At 33.1% G+C, this 12,294-nt stretch overlaps 2 long non-coding RNA genes across 2 annotated transcripts; one reads left to right on the top strand and one right to left on the bottom strand.

Moving 5' to 3' along the window:
* The first annotated feature begins 854 nt into the window (after positions 1-854).
* On the top strand, positions 855-4,935 carry LOC133191480 (uncharacterized). Its single transcript, XR_009721697.1, has 3 exons — positions 855-1,135; positions 2,270-2,470; positions 4,320-4,935. It is a non-coding gene; the product is annotated as an uncharacterized LOC133191480 (long non-coding RNA).
* A 3,830-nt stretch (positions 4,936-8,765) lies between these two features.
* Positions 8,766-10,020, bottom strand: LOC133191479 (uncharacterized). The gene is made up of 4 exons (XR_009721696.1): positions 9,946-10,020; positions 9,312-9,431; positions 8,944-9,043; positions 8,766-8,835 (listed from the first exon to the last, which is right to left on the bottom strand). It is a non-coding gene; the product is annotated as an uncharacterized LOC133191479 (long non-coding RNA).
* Positions 10,021-12,294: the final 2,274 nt, after the last annotated feature.

The raw sequence follows: 12,294 nt of genomic DNA, 5'->3' as shown, positions 1-12,294 counted from the left end.
TCAAATCCATTGAAAAGAGTATGAAAACTGAATCAAACTATATATCATGACCCACTTATTTTTTTTTAAAAGTAACTTACATGCCGAGACATCTCCTTCCGAGGAAAAATAGTGAAAATGAATCACTAACTCTAATGAATAAACAAGGTAAAGCCTAGGAAACCACATTTTACAATTACCGTAATCACACCACAACAAGTCTAGAGACTGTAATTATTTCTCTTACACGGACAGGTAAGGAACTAATGATTAAAGTTTCCAATCTGAATACATGTACAAAAACTTGCAGATTTTTATATTTTGATTAGTTTACCAGCTTTAAGGATACATACAAGAAGAACTGAGCATACTTTATTTTTGGGTGAAGGAGAAAAACTGTGATCTTAATTGTCTACATTAGCCATAGTATTTTAAAAATGCATTTCCCCTTCCAATCAAAACGGTCTATCATACACGTACCTCCAATATAAAGATATCTAATCTTACTAAATTATTTTTATATAGTACATGTGCAGGTGTTACATTGTGACATACATCAGGGACATTGTATTAGAAAATATTTAAATGAATTTGTTCATTTGAAATTCTGTTAATTCAGTCGAGAAACATTTAAAATGGAAAAATGTGATTCTTATATGGTGAAAACGTACTGTAAAATATTTTTGTAATCACATATTTGAAGCATTTTTTTTTTAAGGACGTATGGTAGTGACGATTTTGAATCCACCGCGCAACTCCGAATGACGTAAATGAATCGTATGTCGTTCATCTCTTTAGTAGAGTTGGGAAAAAAAAATTACAATGCAACTTATTTTAAAGATATACTTGATATAAAATCATATAAAATGTGACTAAAATTTCATTGGATTCAAACTAACAACAAGTCGAGGTAATTTTACGACTTATCTTACTTTTCGGTAATGTAAACAAAGCGGATGTTTCGAAAAGAATGAAATGCGGAGAAAACGAGGATTTTCATCAACCAAATCTATTCAGCGGTACAGCAAGGCTTCGTTGACTCAAAAAAAGGCGATGGTGAGCTGCGTCTGACTGAAAATTACTTTGCAAAGATTAAACCCATCATTCGAATCACAAACGCATGACAACTCTAGCCTAGCAAAAACGATCTGCCCAGGTTTGTCTCTAGTATTTGACACCATTTAACTAACACTACCTCAGAAATTCAGTAAAAGTGATTGTGGCTCAGCAAAATACCGGTATTAGATAAGATACATATATATATATATATATATATATATATATATATATATGTATATATATATATATATGAGTGAACTGGGTACTTTTTTCTGAATTGGGGGCATGAGTGAACACACAACATTATAAATTAGTGACGATTCATGTTAAAGTTTTTAAAAAAAATAACAAAAAAAAAAAACAGAGATTTTGAGATTAAAAGTTGTTATATATTCTTCCTTAGTTGTTGTTTACAATATAGATTTGAAAAAGGGATAAAGAGCACTACACTATATTATAATAAAAACAATAGCACTGGTTACCAGTGCACACATGAGGGGGTAATTTACATGATATATATACAATTCTGTTTTGTAATTTATTTTTATATTGTGTGACATGATTGCATTCCAGAATGTTGGTGAATTAATAAAAATTCAAAAAATTATTGATGTTATTCAGGTGCGCTTGATTTTGGAAAAACGTTTCGAGTTTCATGTACTCTATCATGTCTACATGTATGTATTGATGCTTTTAAATTTAGCAAACATAGAAAATATATTAAAAGAAACAATAATTTATTATAAATGTCAAGTCATATGAGACACAGTTATAACTCAATGAAATTTGAAGGTAACCAGATGCAAGGTGTTGGACACTGTCTAGACAATATTTTCTTCCAAAACATACTAGATAAAAAATTCACTACACTACAACACAAAATAATACTTACCACTAAATTCTTTGGCCTAAAACAGGACTTTTCTTTTTATTAAGATTATTTCTTTCCTTATTTATTTCCAAGTTATGTTGATGGTGGAGTGTCTGAATTGCAATTTTGACTATAATCATTTTTTTTAATTGAATTTTCTTTTGAGTTCATGAAAGCTAAAAGCATCAATACATATTATAGAGTATGTGAAACTCAATCATAATCATGTACACCACACAATATGAAAATAAAATAAAACACTCATTTTGTATGTACTGCATCTACATTTACATATATGCAGTGATAGGGAAGAAATCTCAGCTATATAGATTTAGTAGTACATGTATATTATTTGAATAGGTATCCCTAATATTGTGGACATTGAACATGAAGTTGAGATGGAACAGGATCTGGAACCCTTAATATCTGCTATCTGGAAACTTGGAAGGAGGGTTATGGAACTGGGGGTGATATGACAGATGCTCTAAAATGTCCATGCCATTTCAGCAGCTCTTTCATGCTGTGAATATCCTAACTTATGGATCATCAGCTATCATTAAGGTACATTTACATTTGTCAAAATGTTAGGCTGTGGTGTTGTTAGGCAAAATTGTTTCCACTTTCACAACCCAGTGAACCGACCCTATTTTGTAGCTGACCCTAATTTTTTTAAAATGCTTTTTCAAGAAAAATATGAATATTCATTTTAAATTCCCCAATAATAGCATGTATAAAAAATTTCCACCATAAATAAAACACTATTTCTTTGACTTCCAGTCTATGCAAAAGACATCGGACCATCAGACCTAACCGATGTGCAGTGCCTCTGGTCCGATGCGTCATTTTTTACACCGTACCAGAATGTCCGATGTGTCTATGTCCAGTTTTGAGCATTGTTATTTTGATGGGGAGTCATGTAAATGTTTGTTATAAGTAAAAAATTTCTCACAAATCCAAATACGTAAATGAAGGTGATTAAAACCCTATGAACCATCTACAGTACTATGCGGGAGCAATACCTTGTAAAAGAAAAGGTGTTAGGCTTACTACTCTGCATTTTCACGTGTTTCACTTTTTTACATTAGGTTTTTTGGTCCAACAAAAATTGATTCGGTCCTGTGTGTTCATTGATTACGCAGGACCCAATGTCCTGTGTGGTCCAAAAAACTTTCGCATAGACTGGACATCAGTGTTACTTGGTTGTTTATTTAAAAAAGTCCACGCAAAAAAAAAAAAAAATTAAAAATATGCCTACCAGTACCTACCAGTACTCTAAATTTTTCCAGCATGAACATGATAAAAGTGGAAACAAAGCAGGTTTAACCAATCATTTTTCTTGGCTTTACTTACTAGATTATTTTCTTTGATAATTGGCTAGATTTCACAATTAGTAAGCAAGTAAATTGTATTTTATACATGTAGTGATATATTACAGTATGAAGAAAAACATAAAAATACATGTAATCAGTCAGTTAGACCTATGTGTCACTTTTAGACAAATACATGTATATCATAGTTGATACCCATGACAAGTTTTAGATAAAGTTGAAAGTACCATATGTAGTGATGTAATGATTAATCGATTAAATCAATTATCTAATCGAAATGGTCCCCAATTATAGATAATCGATTACTCAAAATATTAGTTAAAAGCAAATTATTCCTTTAATTTTTGATTCATTCTTCTTTGAATTTAACTAAATCCTAAATAATAATCTAATAAATGAACCCAATGATACAAACTATTTCAAAAATGTATTTTGGAAATCACTCCAGAATTTCTAAACAATTTATTCTACATTTGAAATTGAAGAAATATAATATTTGAAATTAATCAATTTTTTTTTTTGATTATAGTGCATCCCATTATTCCAATAATCAATTATGAAAAAAATCCCAATTTCCCATCACTAACCATATGCAAGAATTGTAACTGTTTGATGAATACTAACTGGTATATTAGGTTTGACATTAAATATTATGAATTATACATAAATACAAACATACTTAATTATTGTTTATTTATAGTATCATAGGGACATACAACTTGTATGTTTCATAGTTAAACTTATTAAACATTTCATGTTTGAAATAAAGCCAACAGGTTTAGGTATGTGAAATCACTAACTGCCCATATACATGTAACAAGTTTATTGATGCAGACCTCTAGTAAAAAAAAAGGGGGGGGGGTGCAACTGACATCTTAATGAAAATTTACTCTATAGCCAAATACTATTCTCAGAAAAAAAGTTAGGAGGACAGACCCCCCCCCCCCCCCAACACACACCACAACCATTCTGTAGGCCTATATTGACAAGATCAGGTGGACAAGATCATTTGATTGTTATTAAAATGAAAATTATTTTATCACCTGAACTAATAACTAAAACAAGATTATTGTTTCTTACAGAGAGCGGGAACATCATGATCATATCAGCAATGAGACGAGAAAAGTTTTCAACTTTTTCCACAAAGAACAATCAATAAACAGGCAGACAAAATTACAGGTCTAAAAATAAATGGAATGAAGGTGTACAATAACAAGTGAACATAGAAGTTTCTCTTGCAACAATCAGAATTAGACTAAAGTTTTGAGTAACGACAAGAAAAGTGTAGTCACTGGATACACTATCATTTCCTATGATGTCCCAGTATTATCGAATGCAGTTTAAAACTGGCATTGCCAACATATTCGATATGGAGTTATTGATCATGTTGATGGAAGATGTGAATTGAAAACTGTGTGTGACTCGTTATAAAAAGTGAAGTGGATTCTATCTCAGAATGCAGACTTTTTCAGTTGAAAGACCCCAGAGTTTTATATGAAAAGAGTCATATATCTTCAGTCTGTTTGAAATGTCCATGACATCAGTTGTGGATACATTATTGGTGTTATCAGAATTTGCCATGTCTGTAGCATCATTTTTAGATACAATGTCAGTGTTTGGTACTAAATGTAATAAGTTTTCATAAATTCAAATTTGGTCAAATTACAAATTATTTTTCTTTTTTTTTTTAATTGTAGATAGAGCAAATAAGTTTTCAATATGTTAATGTATTTTGATTCTCATGAATTTTGCAATATTAAATACATTTCATTATAAAAATTATTTCATTACCTTATCATTGTATGAACAGATGCTAAATACACTGCATGTTAAAAAAGAGTAGAACCTGGGAAATTCATCTTCCTTATTTTTAACAAGGTTTTCCATTGGAAAAATGATGAAAATGGCACACAAGGACTGCTAATGACCTTGACTCAAGATCCTTTGATCAAGTTAAATGTCATTTTAAGAAAAACATTGAATTCCTGTATTTTGTATGGAGAACATGAGATGCTCATACTGATCATAAATATTGCATATAACCTAAGGTTACATGTATGTATTGAGTAACTGACCTTGACTCAAGGTCATTCCAGCAAGTTCAAGGCTTCTGGCAGAAAAGGTGTGTTATTTGTACCTGGTCTATTACTCTCAAATGGAGGCTAATTGGTAGTTGATACTTGACACAAAAATTGCTTATCACTCGAATCTGTGTCATAATCTGACCCAATGTCATGAATGTATAATCTCCTACAACTTTCTTGTATTAATAATCTCCCGTCCCTCATGCATATGGTTACATTGAGGAGGTAATAAGCTGCCTCACGTCATGTACTGTAAGTTTTTATCTTCATTTATAAGCTCCTGTCAGTGTGTGAGAGTTATGTCAGGTGCAGTATTACAAAGCTGCTCAAGCCCGTAGAATGCTGGGGGGACCTACTTTTTCCGAGTATAGTAGTTTGCTATAGTGATTGCCTCCACCCCCCACCCCCCACCCCCCCACCCCGTCGTTGCTACAAGGTCAAGCACTGTCAATTTCCACGAAATGGACATTTAATTAGTTTGGTTTCTTTTTTTTTTTTTTTTTGCCCATCAGGTTATTTTGGGAAGTAGCCCCTCCCCCTATTTTTGGTGAGTTTAGTTTTTTTTTTTTTTTTTTTGCTTGACAGATTTTTTTGGGGGAAGGTGCCCCCTCCCCAACTTTTGAAACCGTTGCTACAAGCCTACTGCTTGACTTGTAAACTTATTGTTAGAGAAACAAAGGTTATTTTAACCATAAAAAGAACACTAGAAAAAGATATTTAAGATAAATAGTTTAAAACCCTTCAAATTATAAAACATAAGTTCATCTATTTTAGTCAAGGACTATTTTTGTACTTTGTGGTTTTAGCTCTTAAAATTTTATCTGATTTTGTCAAATATTGCTCTACACCATATTGTACACATGCATAGCAAAGTACAGTGTAGTATATTGTGGTGGTGTCACTATTTTCCCTAGCTTCAACAGCATGTATGATGGTTTAGTCAGACTTGTAGCAACAATTTCAAAAAAGGGGGGGGGGGCAACTTCCCCAAAAAAATCTGATAAAGGAAAAAAAAAGACCAAAAAAAGGGGGGCAATATTTTTCAAAAATCTGACAAGCAAATATAAAAAAAACACCTAATTTCACTATCCAAATCCTGGAATTTGCTAGTGCTCGACATTGGAGACTAGCATCTAAGGGAAAATTTACTAGAACGATATACTTTACTCAGAACCCCCCCCCCCCCCCCCCCCGCATTCTACGGACCTGGGTTTAATAGCTGGTTAGTTAATAGTTACTGAATCATATCTAATCTTTCAATATTGCTGAAGATGGAAAATATTCATTCAAGACAAAGATTTATTATTAATTAAAATTAAACATGGAGACATAGAATTAGAACGAATGTACAATAAGCCTCGAGCATTCTGTCTTCGTCAATTCACTTTATTTCATCCGTTACACTAAAAGTTAGAAATTATAAGCCGGAGTTTCAAATTCTATTTTTTTTTTTTTTTTTTTTGTTCAAAACAATTCATAGATAATTGTAAAAACCTCCTCCAAGTCTACTTTCAACTTTGATTCCGATTCGGCATTTTGTGTACGAGTTGCAAACTGGAAGTGACGTGTACACGATAATGTACAAAACCAAACCGGGAAATCGGAAGATTTTCGGATTGTTCGGCAAAAATCTGGTGAAAAGCATTGCCCGCCGTGTCACAAGAGAAAAATAATAACTATAATAAAAATTTGAGTTTAAAACGACTAAATCAGGAGAGTTAGAAACTATAAGCAAGTAAATAAATTGCAATCTCATTATTTTAACATTTTATAACAGCTTTTTGAGCAGAGGAAATTCGGGTCAGGAAATTCGGGAGCACATTACTCCAAAACTACACACTAACATTATAATTTTTTATTAGCAATTTGTAAAGCAAGCAAATCACTATAAATATAGCATAAGATATCAAACTTTTAATTATTCTTTCATTATTAAAAAATACGTTGTACATATACATGAACCTATTTTCCCAATAAATTGTCATGATATAAATGAATCAAAATTAATTTGTCTTTTTGGCTTTTTTCTTGCACTATTTTGTTTTGAAATTAAAATTTCAATATTGTGGATGACATCTTTTTCAAAAAAATATTTTTATATTGTTTTTATTGTTGTTCTCAATTTTTTAAAAATTGGTTATAAAAATATCACTTTATCATACAGAGTTACCCCCCTTATTTTAGTGCGTCATAATTTTTGATTTACTCACTAGAACCTTTTCTTATAATATTTTATGAAATATATAAAGGTACTTCTTTCATTTTATGTGGATGTTTTAGAGTTTTAATTACTCTGAAATTAGGACTTGTCAGTACCATACTCCCTTAAATTAAGAATAAATTACAAAAGAAGTGCATGTCTTGGACAAGGCTAAATAAGATAAATTATCTCTAACTTCATAAAATAATTTATTAACTTCTGAACTGAAGATGTGTTGATGGCAATATGTGTGACTATAAAGGATAGAGATAATTCCAATTCACTTCATAACTAGAACAAAGAACCAGATACGTTTGATATATTACATGAAGTATAATTTTTGATATAAATTGAACATAATTAATTGATATGAGTGCATGAAATAGAAACATGTCAACATTATGAATAATTTGAGAAAATTCGAACTAAGACTCGATGACGGCTGCAAATTATGCTTAACAAATGGATTGGGCCCTGTAGTAGATTTAAAGCCAGATGGAAATATATTTAAATAATTCTTTAACCTTAAAGGATTATTTTGTGGATTATAACTTAGGGATTTTAACATAAATTTTTCAAGGGCATATAAACAACGAAATCTAAATTCCCTATGTTTATCGAGTGATTGATTAATATCTTTGTATATGGAAACGATGTGATGTTTTGTTATTAACGCTTTAATTCACGGTAAAATCAACAGAAAATTAACTTACCTGATTATATCATTTGTTGCTTTGTAGAAAAATCGAGAGCATTACACATCGGAAGTCGGCCATAGTATTAGTCTGCATTGCGCATGCGCTAGAATCAAAACCGAGTAAAGTGTGTAAGGGCCATTTTTTGATCATAAGTCGGTGTGTGAAAATACGGGTGTAAACCGTCAAATGACACTAACTTTTTTCCTCGATTTTTTGGGCATAAATAATCGAGAACTACCCATTTTTCGTAAAACTGCAACTCACTACAGTGATTACTGTAGCGACTTGAAAAACTGTAGTGAGTTGATTGATGTGTCAATAAGTACCTGAGCTGAGTTGAAGGTGTTTACAAACGCACCCTCACACCCTCACCCTCACACACACACACACTTTCTGTGTAAATACGCTGCTTCAATATGTCGTTGTTGGATAATGATATTTCCCTAGAAGACTGCTATACAATGATTCATTCCACGGCAGGTGGATGTAAAGGTTCTTCAGACTCATAAAAAAAACAAGATCGTCTTTCGTGTGAATTTTTTTATTGTGCTTTTAATTTCAAAATATAGGGATAGGGAAAGGCCGTTTGGCTTTTGTCCAACTGCTCTTTCAGCTTCTGGAATCGGAGAATGACAATTACAAAAGTCAATGTTTTATTAAAATCAACAATAAGTATACAATAAGTAAATATAAATTCAGCAAGTGGTATATGCTAATGACTTACATTTTTCAGTAATTTTAGACTTTTCTGCACGTGCACCTGTTGTCAATACAATGCCATTCAGAATCACATGACCCGGAACACTGGTCTTTGCTTGTGCACCCTGATAAATTCACAGAATAGGGAACAGACGTACATACATGTTTTTCAAGTTTTTTTTCAAATTGAATGGACAAAAAAAAATTAATTTATTAATCTTTCGAACGTGTAAAACTATCATTATTGAATGAAGCCAGAGATTAAAGAGGGGCAACAAACTATCGGCACTTTCTCCTTTTTTTGTCAGTTTTTGGGCATCTTTAATGAAATACGGATCCCCTCTCCGGTATGAAAGGCAACCTTAAAAACCGGTGTACAGTATATATACTCACTGTTAGATTGTGAGGGGTTGCAGGTACATAGGAAATGATTGCAATCCACCTGGTATCCAGAGTCGCAGGTCACGTGGTCACAGTCCGCATCAGAGAAGCACCTCTCAGATGCAACGAAAGCTGAAAATAGATAAAAAGCACATTTTCTATAATATAAAATTAAAAAAAAAATCTTTAAAAAAAATTATTATTACGGTCATTTCCAGATGATTCTTATTGTGAGAAGATTTATTTTATGATAGAATTTTTATCCATGATATCGTTAACAATCGGAGAATTAAGCCGAGGAAAATACCCTTGCTCGGATAACTTAGACATACAGTGGAAAATTATTACCCAACCACATCAAAAGTTTCTTATATGGTATTTAGTCAATGTGTATTTTCCTTTTAAGTCTATACAATCATACTAAAATGTTACATTTAAATTGACCATATCCAATTCTATTCCTTTGAAAAAAAATGTTCAATATGTGTGGTTACATCGATCCTCCCTTTCAATGAAAGTGTCTTTTGAAAATATGTAGATTTTTCTTCTGCATTAAACACTTGATTTTATTTTTTATGCTATTAAAGCTTTATAGATATTTCCTACGCCTTAATATTAATCCCCAGTGATATGACACTAGACTCACCAACAACAGCGCAGAAAATGATCAGGCACTTCATGGTTGACGTTACAAAATGACCACTAACTGGACTGCTGCTTTTTATAATGGACTTGGAGTAATGAATGAATGTCACGTAAACACGGAGAGCGGTGATAAAGATATTATATTTATTTGGGAGTACATGACTAAAATACTAATCTAGGGATTATAGTGAAGCAATATATCTAGAAGCAACGTAAACTGTTATTCATACACTCTCAGTCCTATCTTAATCCTCATGTTAATTTATAAAATGCCGTAATGACAGGACCCTAACATTTTAAAAAAAAAACAAGATGTGTTTGTGAAACACTGATGCCCCCGTATGGCAACTTATAGCAAAGGTTAAACTTTCTCAAATGCAGTCAAATGTTGGTACCCAAAGTAAGGTCTTGTCTCGATGAATAAACCTGTGAAATATGAAAGCCCTAGCAGCAACCATTAAATAGATATGGAAAAGGTTAAAGTTTTTTCAAAAGTATGTCAAACATCAAGGTCAAGGTCAAATGGTCAAATTTAATGGTTCCCAAGGAAAGGCCTTCTCCCAAGAAATACACAGGTGAAATATGAAAGCCGAAGCACCAATCGTTCAAAATTAATGACCAAGGTTAAAGTTTTTCAAAAGTAAGTCAAACTCAAAGGTCAAAGGGTCAAAGTTGTTGGTATCCAAAGAAAGGTCTTATCACGAGGATGACATATGTCAAGTATGAAAGCCCTAGCACCAACGGTTCAAAAGTTATGGCCAAGGTTAGAGTTTTGCAAAAGTAGGTCAAACTCCAAGGTCAAAGTCAAAGGGTCAAAGTTGCTGGTATCCAAAGGAAGGTCCTGTCACAAGGATTACACATGTGAAATATGAAAGCCCTAGTATCAATTGTTCAAATGTTATGGCCAAGGTTAAAGTTTTGCAAAAGTAGGTCAAACTCCAAGGTCAAGGTCAAAGGGTCAAAGTTGTTTGTATCCAAAGAAAGGTCTTGTCACAAGGATTACATATGTGAAGTATGAAAGCCCTAGAACCAACGGTTCAAAAGTTATGGCCAAGGTTAAAGTTTCTGAAAAGTAGGTCAACCTCCTATGTCAAGGTCAAAGGGTCAAAGTTGTTTGTATCCAAGGAAAGTCTTGTCACAAGGATTACATATGTTAAGTATGAAAGCCCTAGCACCAACCGTTCGAAAGTTATGACCAAGGTTAAAGTTTTTCAAAACTCCTAGGTCAAGGTCAAAAGGTCAAATATGGTGGTATCCAGGGAAAGGTCTTGTTACAAGATTACATATGTGAAGTATGAAAGTCCTCGCTCCAATTGTTCAAATGTTAAAGTTTGGTAAAATTTTGCAAAACTGGGTCAAACTCCAAGGTCAAGGTCAAAAGGTCAAATATGGTGGTACCCAAAGAAAGGTCTTGTCACAAGGAATACACATTAAATATGAAAGCCATAGCACCAACCAATCAAAAGTTATGGGCAAAGTTAAAGTTTTTGCGGACAGACAGACGGACGGACAGGGCAAAAAACTATATACCCCCGAATCTTCGATACGGGGGCATAAAAACTAAACTGTCCCACACATATATACCCGTAAATCCTATTTCATATGTGTGTGTCTAAATCTAACACTCTAACTTTTGAATTTGAACTGAATTTACTGAATAAAAGTATTATTTTGCCACAATGTGAAATGAAACATGGAGATAACGAACAGTTATCAAGCCCAAAAGTCCATTGAAACAATACAAATCGGAAGCATAGCAAACACCGACCTCTAAAAAAAATCAGAGGTGGGATCAAGTGCCATGGAGGATTAAGCATTCTGTCAACCAGTCACACCCGCCGTGTGTTCCTTATCATGATAGGGCAAACGTAAAAATCCGTAGACAATTCTGTGTGTAAATAATGGCCTAATAATAAATAAACACGCCAGTCAGCATTCGACTTAATAATACATCGTAGATTCATCATTGTATTTGCTGACAAGGTCATTGCATCGACCATAGAACTTGCAAAATGTTGACTTTAAAGGAGAATGTTGATATCCTTGTTTCATCGACTTCTTTGTCAAAAGCTTGCCTCGTTTAAAAAATTGCTCGTACGAACATGCTCTTGTGTCGGTATGGAATCAACCGGGAGACATAAACTCCAGATGCAGGTGCTTCATAAATAAGGGAAGTTACACCGTCGGAAACCCATGGCTAATCTCGCATATGACAATGATGCGACAATGCGATAATGATGGTGTGATGCCTGAGGAAGCGATAACGCGATGACGCGATGATACGATGGTCCAATTACGATTATCGAAACATCGTTCTATCGCATCATCGCCATCGCATTATCTGTCATCG

Source organism: Saccostrea echinata, unplaced genomic scaffold (genome assembly GCF_033153115.1).
Source record: "Saccostrea echinata isolate AGI-Se365-2 ecotype Australia unplaced genomic scaffold, CSIRO_AGI_Sech_v1 ptg000023l, whole genome shotgun sequence".
In the NCBI taxonomy this organism is placed as follows: Eukaryota; Metazoa; Mollusca; class Bivalvia; order Ostreida; family Ostreidae; genus Saccostrea; species Saccostrea echinata.
Note: the sequence above shows the minus strand (reverse complement) of the source record. Positions and strands in the feature narration are given on the sequence as shown.